Raw genomic sequence first — 16,044 nt, forward strand, 5'->3', positions numbered from 1 at the left:
AGCACCGCTGCCACCTGAACGAGTTTCACCTGCCAAACCATTTGCTGTAACCGGAATAGACTTTGCTGGCCCACTATTCATCAAAGTGGGGAAGGAAACGCACAAGTCATATATCACTCTTTTCACATGTGCTACCACACGAGCTGTACACCTCGAACTCTGTACAGACTTGTCAACGGACAAGTTTCTTATGGCACTTCAGCGATTCGCCGGAAGACGCGGACTACCCCACACGATATATACAGATAACGCGAAAACATTCCACGCCACGAATATGGAACTAGCCCAACTTTGGAAGGCATTAACCACCACAAAATCTTATCAGTTCCTCGCCCACCACGGTATTACTTGGAAATTCATTGTCTCCCGTGCGGCTTGGTGGGGAGGATGGTGGGAAAGAATGGTGGGCACTATAAAGCGTTGCCTACGGAAGGTACTGGGACTCGCAAAGCTCACTGAGGAACAACTGAACACCACCTTGATCAGTATTGAAGCCGCGGTGAACTCCAGGCCCATCACACCAGGAGATGATTGTGATGCACTCACACCATCCCATTTTCTGGCGGGAGAAAAACTTACTACTATTCCGACGGGACCAGAGCCTTCAGCGAGCACGAATTTAACAAAGGAATTCCGACTGAGACAGCAACTCTGTGACAGTTTTTGGAACCGTTGGGTTAAAGAATACCTATTGGAGCTCCGGAACTACCATGAAGTTAAACGCCCATCGGGACGAGTCATCCCCTTTCGCCCTAGCGACATCGTGCTGATCCAAGAGGACCTTCGTCCGCGACATATGTGGAAGAAGGCCGGGATAGAAAAGGTACTACCAGGAAGAGACGGCAGGGTAAGGACGATAATACTCCGGACACCAGAAGGTCACATCATTAGTCGTCCTGTGCAGCTGGCCGTACCTTTGGAGGTCGACCAGGGTGGGGAGGATGTCACAGAGTGATGTACTTCTCGCAAGTGAGAGACTGTTTGTTTACTCTTAGGACAATGTATCTTTGACTTGTTGTATTGTATGTTCTGTGACTATGTAATAAAGTGTTGTTAGACTGCTAATCGCGGCTCTACTGTGATTCACGACAGTGTTACATGCCGGTCTCTGGTTTTGTTAATATTTAGATTAGGCTATTAATCTAATTTTCAAACATTCCTTACATAGCAGCCAAATCAGTGATGTGCTACACATTTACTTTCCCGAAAAATAGAAATGCAAAATATTATAATGTAAAAAATTTCTGTTAATCTAACTTTATCCTACATTATAGTTGTAATACATTTTAAAACTTAACGCAATATATTCATTCAGAAATGCCACATCTACCGGATGAAAGGGTGCTGGCACTATGCATTCCATGAGGACATCTGATGCATCTAGTCTGCACTTTTTTACTGCAGACACCAGACATTTAACTCTGTCGTATGTCCTGTTCCATCTTGCAGCATTAGGAGTCGTGTGGATTGAAACAGCTATCACAGTACGGTACTTCTTTGTTTATTCCACAAAGCTTGGAAACGTGCAAATGTTGCTCTTGGTATCTTCTGAAAATGACTTTCATCCTTTGCTTTCTGGCTATCATACAATAAATACAAATATAAGCATCTAAAATACAGTGAGACTGTTGGCAAGAAACAATTAATTCATAAAGAAGGGAATTCCTGTTTATCTTTACTGCAATGGACATGTGCTTTGATCTGTAAATTTAATATTACATAATATATTTTCAAATTGTAATTGCTTACCTGTATATGCTTCCTGAAGTTCGACGCCGTACTCTGGGTGAACTTAAAAACTTATATCCCTGACTGAGTTTACATTTTAGGTAATATTTTCCTTGCTTTGCGCACCAATGAATACAATTGCTTAAGTAAGGAAACGGAAACACTCTAACTTCATGATCACTGTTATATATTTCAATTGCCATGCTGAACATCACAGAGAGAAACAACAATAAACAAATCTCGACTTCGGTCGGAAACAATCAGCTTTAACAAAGAACGATTGAAGGTTGCTCCAAAGAATATATAAGAGATACATCTTCCGCTGCATGCGAGATATTTGCGAAAGAGAGCGACTTACGACTGTTGTAATGTTTACTGTTCTAGGCACGCAGTCCGGAACCGCGCGACTGCTACGGTCGCAGGTTCGAATCCTGCCTCGGGCATGGATGTGTGTGATGTCCTTAGGTTTGGTTTAAGTAGTTCTAAGTTCTAGGGGACATGACCACAGTAGTTAACTCCCATAGTGCTCAGAGCCATTTGAACCATTTTTTTACTGTTCTATTTGAACAACTAAAAAGTACAAATTACATATTCCAAAATGTATACACTACAAGAAAAAAATGCTTAAAAAGTAATCGTTACCAAATTGCTTACCGTCACTGTCTACCACTCACCAAGGTCTCACGTTTTTCTTGCATGTGTCGACACCATGCTGTTTGAAGCGTTACCCATACCGAGGGTGCTGTCGCAGGACGCCACGTTTATGTACCATTACAGAGGTAGATTGTAAGCATCTTTGAGTCGAATTTGAAACTTCTACGTCACAGTGAAAGACAATTATTGTGTTTCAAATAAGTCATCCTTTTATTGTATTGAGCAACGAATGAAACCGTTATAGCCGGCCACGGTGGCCGTGCGGTTTTAGGCGCTGCAGTCCGGAACCGCGAGACTGCTACGGTCGCAGGTTCGAATCCTGCCTCGGGCATGGATGTGTGTGATGTCCTTAGGTTAGTTAGGTTTAAGTAGTTCTAAGTTCTAGGGGACTGATGACCTAAGATGTTAAGTCCCATAGTGCTCAGAGCCATTTGAACCATTTTCTTGAAACTGTTATAGGCAGGCGTATACAAATACAGATATGTAAACAGGTAGAATACGGTGAAGCTGTCGGGAACGCCTATATGACAAAAAGTATCTGGCGCAGTTGTTAGATCGGTTACTGCTGCTACAATGGCAGGTTATCAAGATTTAAGCGAGTTTGAACGTGGCGTTCTACTCAGCGAGCGATGGGACACACCATCTCCGAGGTAACGACGAAGTAGGGAATTTCCAGTACGACCATTTCACGAGTGTACCGTGAATATCAGGAATCCGGTAAAACATCAAATCTCCGACGTGGCTGCGGCCGGAAAAAAATCCTGCAAGAACGGGACAAACGACGACTGAAGAGAATCGTTCAACTTGACAGAACTTTAATCCTTCCGATAATTGCTGCAGATTTCAATGTTGAGCCATCAACAAGTGTCAGCGTGCGAACCATTCATCGAAAGATGAGATTGGACTTTCGGAGCCGAAGGCTCAATCGTGTACCCTTGATTATTGCACGGCACAAAGTTCTACGCGTCGCCTGCACCCGTCAAAAGCGACATTGGACTGTCGATGACTGGAAACATATTCCCTGTGCGGACGAATCTCGTTTCAAATTGCATCGAGAGCATGGACGTGTTCTCGTATGGAGGCAACCTCATGACTCCATAGACCCTCCATTTCAACAGGGTACTGTTCATCCTGTTGGAGGTTGATGGTGTGATGATGCGTGTACAGTTGGACACGCAACAGGTGACACGTACGTAAGCATCCTGTCTGATCTCCTGTATCCATTCATGTCCAGTATGCATTCCGACGGTGCGGTAGCGTTCTCGCTTCCCACGCCCGGGTTCCCGGGTTCGATTCCCGGCGGGGTCAGGGATTTTCTCTGCCTCGTGATGGCTGGGTGTTGTGTGATGTCCTTAGGTTAGTTAGGTTTAAGTAGTTCTAAGTTCTAGGGGACTGATGACCATAGATGTTAAGTCCCATAGTGCTCAGAGCCATTTGAACCATTTTTTTTGCATTCCGACGGACTTTGGCAAATCCAGCAAGACAATGCGACACCCCACACGTCCAGCATTACTACCGAGTGGCTCCAGGAACACTCTTCTGTGTTTAAACACTTCCGCTGGTCACCAAACTCCCCAGACATAAACATTATTGAGCATATCTGGGATGCCTTGCAACGTGATGTTCTGAAATCTCCACCCCTCGTACTCTTACGGATTTATGGACAGCCCTGCAGGATTCGTGGTGTCAGTTGCCTCCAGCGCTACTTCAGACATTTGTCGAGTCCATGCCACGTCGTGTTGCGGCACTTCTACTTGCCCGCTGGGGACCTAAACGGTATTAGGCGGGTGTACCTGTTTCTTTGACTCTTCAGTGTGTAAATGTTAGTAAAAAAGGGACCTAGCCACTTGCCTGACTGAAATTACTTCTGCTCTGCTTATGCTCGCATTGGAATAAGTGGTGGGAATTAATCTTAAGCGGCTCTTAATCACATAAGGGGGATGTCTCCATCTTATTGCAAATAGTAAGATATCCATTAGCACCTTTCTATACCCCTTATATTGATTTATCTCTTCATTATCCGTCGTTGGATTGAATTTCTACATTTCGGAAAGGAGTTATCAATGCCGTCCCAGTCATAGGAACCTGAAGAATAATACAATGATGCATTTCTTTCGAGAGGCTCGTAGCATCTGCAAACAGGTAGCAAGTGGCAAACTAAAAGAACAATTAAGAAAGAAAGATATGAGACAAAACTGCAGATTCCTCTCACAGGTTCTCGATGTCTTTTCCTGGCCAATAACATACGCTTCATAAATAGCAAAAGACCAACATATGCTTATACAGTTCAATTAACGAAGTAGTAATAGTGCACACAGTTGTTGAAGATGAGATTTACGTTCAGTACTTTTCTACAAAACGTCAAACACACGAAATAAAATAAACAGCTGTATAAATAACTGCATTAGTTAAATAAATTATTGCTTGGTTGACAACTATAGCTTGATCTCTGTACCACACATTAAGTCCACCTGAATACATAAAAATTGGTTGCAAAAACACACACACTGCAGATATAATCTAGAAATAAAAATGCGCCAAGAACTGTATGCCATTTTATGCAAATAATGCAAATAATGAATGTGACATCACTTTAAAGCAAAATTTTAATACGACACCAAAGGTATGTAGGTGTGTGCAATTTTATGTAGGCCTAAATATCACAGAATTAATGCAGATCTTTCTCCTTGGCATCATTTTTAAATATTTTAAAATTATATCAGATGTATGTATGTGTGTGCAGATCTCCGTATTTTGACACCATTTTCATGCATTATGTAGTGTTGGCAGACTTGCCAACACTACGCAAATTGAAAGAGGCGGCCAAGATGCACGCGCTAACTCACGAAGGATGGAGTGAGGTCTGAAACAGGATACGTAATGAATGTTATAAAGAAAAGTACGTAGCTCCTTGAATACTTAACTTTTAATTTATCCTTGTATACATCGTTCGTGATGAGACATCTGGAGATTGTGGCGATACAAGTGAGACTCTTTAGAAACAAGCTATCTAAGGCTAATGGCGCTTTGCTAGGTCGTAGACATGGACTTAGCTGAAGGCTATTCTAACTGTCTCTCGGCAAATGAGAGAAAGGCTTCGTCAGTCTAGTCGCTAGCAACGTCGTCGTACAACTGGGCGAGTGCTAGTCCGTCTCTCGAGACCTGCCGTGTGGTGGCGCTCGATCTGCGATCCTGACAGTGGCGACACGCGGGTCCGACATGTACTAATGGACCGCGGCCGATTTAAAGCTACCACCTAGCAAGTGTGGTGTCTGGCGGTGACACCACACATTATTTTAAAACTTCACTGTGGTTGGGTGGAGAAAGTGTGGCGGGGGAGGTGGAGTGTACTACGTAAACGCAATTGAGCTAGTTCTGCCATCTTGGATGTTTTAAATTTGTTTTATTTGTTTATTGCAAATACATTCTGATTGGATGCCCCATCTGGATGGAAAGAGAAGAGGAGGTTGGGAAGGGAGGCGTGTGGCTTAGTAACATCGCTAGTAAGGCCGATAATGTCACTGACAAGATCATTGCCATCACTGATAAGGAGGGCAGGGTTTGTAGCTTCATAGGTGGGTTAATTACATCGGTCACATGATGCCACAAATGTAAACAAAGCGCGCCGGTTAGTACGTACCTATACCTCATCGTCCTCCAGTTCCTATCTCCAACGGTCATTCACTGAAGCGGTGGCATCCAAGCTCCGTTTCTCTTTTTACTCTTTGCTCTTTGTGAATTTAGATGGTTTTCCTGTACAAAACTGCGCAGTAGTTCTTTTCCACAGAGAGAACGTACGTGTCGGCTCACTTTATTCCGTTGTCAGTGTCACAAAGTGAATGATCTGCTATAACGGAGTTCTCCGTCTGTCACCGCCTGAATGCCGCCGGTGATCGATGATGCTGGTACCGACAGGTCACACAGTCATTCTGCCATAGGCATTTCCACATCTAAACGATGTGCGACCATTGTCCAAAAATTCCGAGACGAGCGCCAACAGGCAACATGTCAAGTGTCTTTGAATTAGGGCTTTATAATTGCAATCACGTAAGCCCCTCTCTGGGAGTCACACTACAAACGTTGTTCAAATAAAGGAAAGAAATGATGCATATGACTTACTAAGAATGTAAAGCATGCCTTAGTCCGCCGGCCGCGGTGGTCTCGCGGTTCTAGGCGCGCAGTCCGGAACCGTGCGACTGCTACGGTCGCAGGTTCGAATCCTGCCTCGGGCATGGATGTGTGTGATGTCCTTAGGTTAGTTAGGTTTAAGTAGTTCTAAGTTCTAGGGGACTAATGACCACAGCAGTTGAGTCCCATAGTGCTCAGAGCCATTTGAACCATTTTTGTCTTAGTCCGTTTATACAATAGAGAAAATATAAATCGTTCCATGCTGTCACCTCATACAGCTTTAGAGTACTAGAAATGAGGTCTCATCTCCAATTATCTATGACATTCTTCTCTCAGGAGATAAGTTCTCCTGAATATAAGTAAATCACTGCCCATTCGAAGACATTTAAGCTGATCGCATTTCACTTCTTCCCTTCCGCTCGGGTTCGTGATTACCCATATCAACACAAAAATTACTTCAAATTGCACAAGCACTTCTCATTATCACGTACGCTATACAATAACACATGTAACGTACAATGAGGTGACGAAAGTCATGCGGTAGCAATATGCACATATTCAGATAACGGTAGCATAACTTACACGAAGTATAAAAGGGTAGTGCATTGGTAGAGCTGTCGTTTGTACTCCGGGTGATTCATGTGAAAGGTTTTCCGACGTGATTATGGCCGCACGACGGGTATTAACAGAGTATGAACTCGGAACTGTAGTTGTAGCTAGACGCACGGAAGGTTGCAGTTTGCAAATCGTTAGGGACTTCAATATTCCAAGATACACAGTGCCAAGAGTGAGCCGAGAATACCGCATTTCAGGCATTACCTCTCGCCACCGTCAACACAGTGGCCGACGGCTTTCACTTAACTACCGAGAGTAGCGGCATATCCGTAGCGTTGTCAGTGCAAAATCCTCCAGGCTGTGTGAAATAATCGCAGAAATCAACGTGGGACGTAGGACGAACGTATCCGAATGAGCAGTGCGGCGAAATATGGCAGCAGACGACCGATGCGAGTGCCTTTCTAACAGAACGAAATCGCTTGAGAGTTTCTCATGGGCTCATGACAAACCGATTGGATCATAAACGACTGTAAAACTGTGGTCTGGGTAGAAGGGTCCCGATTTTATGTGGTAAGAGCTGATGGTTGGGTTCGAGTGTGGTGCAGACCGTAAGAAGCCTTGGACTCAAGTTGTCAACAAGGCGCCGTGCGAGCTGGTGGTGGCTGCGTAATGCTGTTTTTATATGGAATGAACTGGATCCTTTGGTCCAAGAGAACTGATCATTTATTGGAAATGGTTATGTTCGGCTACTTGGAGACCATTTGCAGCCATTCATGGACTTTAATGTTCCCAAACAACGATGGAATTGTTTCAATGACGATTGATTTTAAGTACATTCTGGATAGTTCGAGCGAATGATTTGGCCACCCAGATCGCCCGACACGAATCCCTCCTAACACCTATTGGAAATAATCGAGAGTTCAGTTTATGAACAAATCGTGCAACGGCAACAGTTTCGCATTTCCTCTACTGAATAGCTAGCGAGAGCGTTTTCAAAGTTTTATTGAGTCCCACTATTTCATTTCGGCCCAAAACTTCATCGATATTAAGCAACCACTCAATCGCGGAACAGGTGCTGGCACATTTGCCAAGTTTTGATACATTGTGTCAATTTGGGAAAAGGATTTATAACTTCCTCTGCATCTTGTGGAAAGCAACCAGGCACAGAAAGGAAGACAAGACTACTCGGTCCATTTGGATTTATACTTTCCTTTGCTTTTAAAAGATTTAAAATCGAAAATGTCATTTCTCGCATTGCTGTTATAAACTGGAACGGTGACAAGAGTATGAAGCAGAGGAATTTTGAATTGCATGTCTTTAACCCCACCAAGACTCTGTCTGCTCTGGTTTTGTTGTCGGATCTCCTTTAGGACTTTTTTTTTTCTTTCCATTCGGAAATCCTCCAGCTCTAGACGGAGGTTCTGACAATATTGGTGAACAAAATTTGACGAAATCCTGTAAATTTTCGCTACTGCAATTTACGCATTTACTCGGAATTGTGCTCTGAAGGGATTTAATTTAATTTAGATGCTTCTAAAAAATATTGTGAAACTAGTTTCTAACGTGAGGCAAGGAAGGTAAGGCGACTTTTCTTCGGAAATACTTCTCTGGGATTTTGGCGAGATCATTGTCACATTTCATTGAGGACATTGATGACACCGGCACCGTGACTGTTTCTTCGTCTTCTTCTGAGGAGTGTTGAGGCCTCTTCAAACAAATTTTTGAAATCTTTAATGCCATCCTGTAGCATCTCTTATAACAGACTACTAATTTATTCTAACACAGTACTAACGTATTCTAATGCTGCAACAAGATCACAGTTAATACTTTGAAACTTTCTGCAAGGAGGTGGCATTGAAAACACTTTTTCTTTTTCTGTAGTACAAGGGAAACGATGAACTGTCTGTGAGTGACTGCATATAACAATTGATGTGCTTTTAGAGCAGGTTCTTTGTTAGCACACGACTTTAATTGTTGCCTTCAATAACTAAAAACATTCCTTTAAAGCGCAGACCCGCCTTATGTTTGTAAATACACAAAACTTTCCGCATTGCAAAAAGTACTGAGTGATAGCCAGCAATAAATCTTTGACAGGACTATTTCAGAAAGTTATTATTTTAGCTGCACTCCTAAATAAGTTTCCCATGGACCCCCAAAACGGTCCTGAGAATCCACAATATCGTTTAACCAGCCATTGCGCGACATTGCGTTTCCTGTGGTGTGTATGCTGTGCAGAGCCAGTTCCTGCTGGCCCCACAGGACAAAATGTTTTCACCCGTAGAAGTACATTTCTACAGCTAGGACCCTGATGTGCATTTTTGCTCCTTGACTCATGCACAACAGATATATTTCCTACTTCTGTCTTCAAAAAGCTATCACCGCATTCGATACATTTTAAATGTACATTGTTTCGTGACCCGTAAAATCCTCTAGATGTTTTTTTTTCCTTTAGTGTGTGGGCCTGTCGCTAGAAGACCGAAGTGTTGGTGTCCACCTTCCACAACAGTCTCCAGTTTAAAAAAGAACTAAACGTTTACAAAACGGTCCTCGCTTGTGTTCTGAATATGCTAACCCAGAGTTCCTAAGAACCCACTGTTTTTGGAAACAAGAGGTTCTCTATGAAAATGCTGGGAACGTATGATCTCCAGGTGGCACCTGTAGGGATTTCAGTAATTGCAGAAGTCAACTGTGGGATCTTCATTTTCACACATACTCCGATGTCACAATTACAGCTGCAAGTTGCTATATTCACAACAACATTCGTGGGACTGCTACGGTCGCAGGTTCGAATCCTGCCTCGGGCATGGATGTGTGTGATGTCCTTAGGTTAGTTAGGTTTAAGTAGTTCTAAGTTCTAGGGGACTGATAACCACAGCAGTTGAGTCCCATAGTGCTCAGCGCCAGCCACAACAACATCACTTGAGACTAAATTGATTTGGGATGTCTCGGTATCAACAGAAATTGAGCTTGCACCTGGTTGCAAACATTATTTTTTGTTTACGAAATAGAGTAGAGACAACTACTTCTCTCCCATCCGCTTCATTTCCGTAACGATCACAACATTGAACTTACTGCACTAACCAAGCTACTCACATTCAAATGTTAAAATTAGAACACTTGCTGACTTCTGACGTAGACGTTCAGAGGGAGAGCACTCTTTCATCAGTGCCACTCAGAGCTAAAACGATGAAGTGGAACACACTGAAACGTAACTTTCGTTGGAGGCAGGTAAAAGGAAGATAAATATGTACACTACTGGCCATTAAAATTGCTACACCAAGAAGAAATGCTGATTATAAACGGGTATTCATTGGACAAATGTATTATACTAGAACTGACATGTGATTACATTTTCACGCAATTTGGGTGCATAGATCCAGAGAAAATGAGTACCCAGAACAGCCATCACTCGCCGTAATAACGCCTGGGCATTGAGTCAAACAAAGCTAGGATGGCGTGTACAGGTATAGCTGCCCATGCTGCTTCAACACGATAACACAGTTCACCAAGATTAGTGACTGGCGTATTCTGACGAGTCAGTTGCTCGGCCAACATTGACCAGACGTTTTCAATTGGTGAGAGATCTGGAGAATGTGCTGGCCAGGGCAGCAGTCGAACATTTTCTGCATCCAGAAAGGCCCTACAGGACCTGAAACATGCGGTCGTTCATTATCCTGCTGAAATGTAGGGTTTCGCAGCGATCGAATGAAGGGTAGAGCCACGGGTCGTAACACATCTGAAATGTAACGTCCGCTGTTCAGAGTGCCGTCATTGCGAACAGCAGGTGATGGAGACTTGTAACCAATGGCACCCCATACCATCACGCAGAGTGATACGCCAGTATGGCGATGACGAATACACGCTTCCAATGTGCGTTCACCGCTATGTCGCCAAACACGGATGCGACCATCATGATGCTGTAAACAGAACCTGGATTCATCCGAAAAATTGACGTTTTGCCATTCGTGCACCCAGGTTCGTCGTTGAGTACTCCATCGCAGGCGCTCCTGTCTGTGCTGCAGCGTCAAGGGTAACCGCAGCCGTGGTCTCCGCGCTCACAGTCCATGCTGCTGCAAACGTCGTCGAACTGTTCGTGCAGATGGTTGTTGTCTAGCAAACGTCCACATCTGTTGACCCAGGCATCGAGATGTGGCTGCACTATTCGTTACAGCCATGCAGATAAGATGCCTGTCATCTCGACTGCTAGTGATACGAGGCCGTTGGGATCCAGCACGGCGTTCCGTATTACCCTCCTGAAGCCACCGATTCCATATTCTGCTAACAGTCATTGGATCTCGACCAACGCGAGCAACAATGTCGCGATACGATGAACCACAATCGCTATAGGGTACAGTCCGACCTTTATCAAAGTCGGAAACGTGATGGTACGCCTTTCTCCTCTTTACACGAGGCATCACAACAATGTTTCACCAGGTAACGCCGGTCAACTGCTGTTTGTGTGTGAGAAATCGGCTGGAAACTTTCCTCATGTCAGCGCGTTGTAGGTGTCGCCACCTTGTGTGAATGCTCTGAAAAGCTAATCATTTGCATATGACAGCATCTTCTCCCTGTCGGTTAAATTTCGCGTGTGTACCACGGTATCTTCGTGGTGCAGCAATTTTAATGGCCAATAGTGTATAATTTAACTAAAAATATGCTGAGCATGTGAATCGTACCGCTCAGCTTCCTTCGAATTCCCGGACTCTGTGTGTTCCCCTCTGAGATGTTCTTGTTCTGGTGAAGGCGCTCACCTCGCGGCGGCAGCTCGATTTCAGCCGTGGTGGCCGTGAGAGGGTGTGATGGGGCAGCACGGCGGACGGAGCGATCGATGTGGGGCAGTCTCGTGGAGCGGCTCTGGCCAGACGGAAGCGGCAGCAGCAGGCAGGGCGCGACCGCCAGAACAGACAGGAGACGGCCCCATCGTTTCTCAGAACGAGAGGGGTACAGGTCTTTGAATCCGATAGCAGAGGATAACCACCTGCCCTCGTCGTTTTTCTACACTACCGATCATTAAAATTGCTACACCACGAAGATGACGGTCTACAGACGCGAAATTTAACCGACAGGAAGAAGATGCTGTGATATGCAAATGATTAGCTTTTCAGAGCATTCACACAAGGCTGGCGCCGGTGGCGACACCTAAAACGTCCTGACATGAGGAAAGTTTCCAACCGATTTCTCATACACAAACAGCAGTTGATCGGCATTGCCTGGTGGAACGTTGTTGTGATGCCTCGTGTAAGGAGGAGAAACGCGTGCCATCACGTTTCCGACTTTGATAAAGGTCGGATTGTAGTCTATCGGGATTGCGGTTTATCGTATCGCGACATTGCTGCTCCCGTTGGTCGAGATCCAATGACTGTTAGCAGAATATGGAATCGGTGGGTTCAGCAGGGTAATACGGAACGCCGTGCTGGATCCCAATGGCCTCGTTTCACTAGCAGTCGAGATGACAAGCATCTTCTCCGCATGGCTGTGACGGACCGTCCAGCCACGTCAAGATGCCTGAGTCAACGGATGGGGACGTTTGCGAGACAACAAACATCTGCACGAACAGTTCGATGACGTTTGCAGCAGCATGGACTACCAGCTCGGAGACCATGTCTGTGGTTACACTTGACGCTGCATCACAGACAGGAGCGCCTGCGATTGTGTACTCAACGACGAACCTGGGTGCACGAATGGCAAAACGTCATTTTTTCGGATGAATCCAGGTTCTGTTTACAGCATCACGATGGTCGCATCCGTGTCTGGCGACATCGCGATGAACGCACATTGGAAGCGTGTATTCGTCAGCGCCATACTGGCGTATCACCCGGAGTGATGGTATGGAGTGCCATTGGTTACACGTCTCGGTCACCTCTTGTTCGCATCGACTGCACTTTGAACAGAGGACGTTACACTTCAGATGTGTTACGACCCGTGGCTCTACCCTTCATTCGATCCCTGCGAAACCCTACATTTCAGTAGGATAATGCACAACCGCATGTTGCAGGTCCTGTACGGGCCTTTCTGGATACAGAAAATGTTCGACTGCTGCCCTGGCCAGCACATTCTCCAGATCTCTCACCAATTGAAAACGTCTGGTCAATGGTGGCCGAGCAGTTGGCTCGTCACAATACGCCAGTCGCTACTCTTGATGAACTAGGGTATCGTGTTGAAGCTGCATGGGTACCTGTACCTGTACACGCCATCCAAGCTGTGTTTGAGTCAGTGCCGAGACATATCAATGCCATTATTACGGCCACAGGTGGTTGTTCTGGGTACTGATTTCTCAGGATCTATGCACCAAAACTGCGTGAAAATATAATCACATGTCAGTTCTAGTATAATATATTTGTCCAATGAATACCCGTTTATCATCTGCATTTCTTTTTGGTGTAGCAATTTTAATGGCCAGTAGTGTACTATTAAGTGACCTTCTTTAACGTTTGTCACCTGGTGGAGTGGTTGTAGTACTGTGATACCGGACACCAATTTTGATCTTACGTACTAAATCTGGCTGATAGCTTAGCTGTTTGCATACGTGAATGCCTGAGCCTGGGCTGTTTCACCTTGCTGGCGTTATGTTTGTCCTGTTAATCTGAAGGCCCACCCGGTGGACTATCCTGCATACTTCCCGACATCTTGGTAGTAGTGGGTGTGGATGACTAACTCCACCCGTGTACTGTGCAAGTTGCTGCCTCCTCCGAGTCTTCCTAAGTTGGGCGGCTATTTGGTTTAACCTTTGCATCTGTCGGTCAGCACTTAACTTTTTCTGAGTCATCGATTCATCTCCCTGGTGTTTTGGTGCGATACGGCCATGAAGAGTTGCGGACCTTGGTTTCTTCCCGTTGCCTTTTGAAACCCTGGCAGCTCGGCGTTTTCATATTGACTGTGATTTTACAGAGGCACTGTGCTACATCTCCTCCGTGTGTGTTTATTGGAGCCACTTCTGGGCTAGTGGTATGGAAGCGACCGTTAACAGACGCCTCAGTTTTTTCTCGTTTTGCCGACGTGAGGGCCACGCCTCGCAGAGAACGACGCCGGTCTGACGGTGTGGGAGGACGCGCGCACCTTCCACAACCGAGGGACGGAGACTCGGCAGATGGTTAGTGAATCAAAAGTTGTGTAAAGCAATTACACATAACTGGAAGCCTGCCTTGAGGGTGTATTTTGGCCGGGGGCACTTAAGTGTATTTTTACTTTCTTAAATGATTAATGCTTTAAGAGTTTTCTTTTTGTTTCTTACCCGAAATAAATTGTAAGAGTGGAATCAAGTAGACTTTAATATCTTAAAAGCAGTCATACGTAATTCCAAACTTATCTTGAAAATAAATGTTGGTGGTGCCGCTTAAATGATTATTTTTCTTAATTGGTTAAAACAATTTTTCAAAAAAAATGTTACTTTTAACTGACAGAAAAGTGTAAGTTTTGATGGTTTATATTTCTCTTAATTATTGGGTTCAAAAATGGCTCTGAGCACTATGGGACTTAACTTCTGAGGTCATCAGTCCCCTATAATGTAGAACTACTTAAACCTAACTAACCTAAGGACATCACACACACCCATGCCCGAGGCAGGATTCGAACCTGCGACCGTATCGGCCGCGCGGTTCCAAACTGTAGCGCCTAGAACCGCTCGACAACCCCGGCCGGCTGTGGTTTATACTACGTGTTTTTATTTCAATTATATTTCTTAAAACACTGGGGAATTTTTATGTAATTGGAAAATCTTGCTTCCTTTTTAATAATTTCCACAACGAAATTCTGTCTCGAAATCTCGCAGAAATCCCAAAGAGATTCTGGTCATACATGAAGCACACCAGTGGCAAGACGCAATCAATACCTTCACTGCGCGATAACAACGGTGAAGTCACTGATGACAGTGCCACTGAAGCAGAGTTATGAAACACGGTTTTCCGAAACTCCTTCACCAAAGAAGACGAAGTAAATATTCCAGAATTCCAATCAAGAACTGCCAAGATGAGAAACATGGAAGTAGATATCATCGGTGTAGCGAAGCAGCTTAAATCATTTAATAAAGGCAAGGCCTCCGATCCAGATTTTATATCAGTCAGGTTCCTCTCAGAGTATGCTGATAAAATAGCTCCATATTTAGCAATTATATACAACCACCCGCTCACAGAAAGACCCATGCCTAAAGGCTGCAAAATTGATCAAGTCACACCAATACCCAAGAAGGGAAGTACAAGTAATCCACTGAATTACACACCTATATCACTAACGTCGATTTGCAGTAGGGTTTTGGAACATATACTGCATTCGTACATTATGAAGTATCTCGAAGAAAACGATTTATTGACACATAGTCAGCACGGTTTCAGAAAATATCGTTCTTGTGAAACACAACTAGCTCTTTATACTCATGAAGTAATAAGTGATATCGACAGAGGATGTCAAATTGATTCCATATTTTTAGATTTCCAGAAGGATTTCGATACCGTTCCTCACACGCGTGTTCTAACCAAAATGCGTGCCTACGGAGTATCGCCTCAGTTGTGCGACTGGATTAGTGAGTTCCTGTCAGAAAGGTCACAGGTCGTAGTAATAGACGGAAAGTCATCGAGTAAAACAGCAGAAATATCCGGCGTTCCCCAAGGATGTGTCATAGGCGCTCTATTGTTCCTGATCTGTATTAACGACATAGGAGACAATCTGAGTAGCCGTCTTAGATTGTTTGCAGATGATGCTGTCATTTACCGTCTTGTAAAGTCATCAGATGATCAAAAGGACTTGAAAAATGATTTAGATAAGATATCTGTATGGTGCGAAAAGTGGCAATTGACCCTGAATAGGGAAAAGTGTGAAGTTATTCACATAAGTACTAAAATAAAACAGCTAAATTTCGATTACAGTCACACAAATCTAAAGGCTGTAAATTCAACTAAATACTTAGCGATTACAATTCCAAATAACCTGAATTTGAACGATCACATAGATAATATTGTGGGTAGGGCAAACCAAAGACTGAGATTC

Source organism: Schistocerca nitens, chromosome 4, assembly GCF_023898315.1.
Source record: "Schistocerca nitens isolate TAMUIC-IGC-003100 chromosome 4, iqSchNite1.1, whole genome shotgun sequence".
In the NCBI taxonomy this organism is placed as follows: domain Eukaryota; kingdom Metazoa; phylum Arthropoda; class Insecta; order Orthoptera; family Acrididae; genus Schistocerca; species Schistocerca nitens.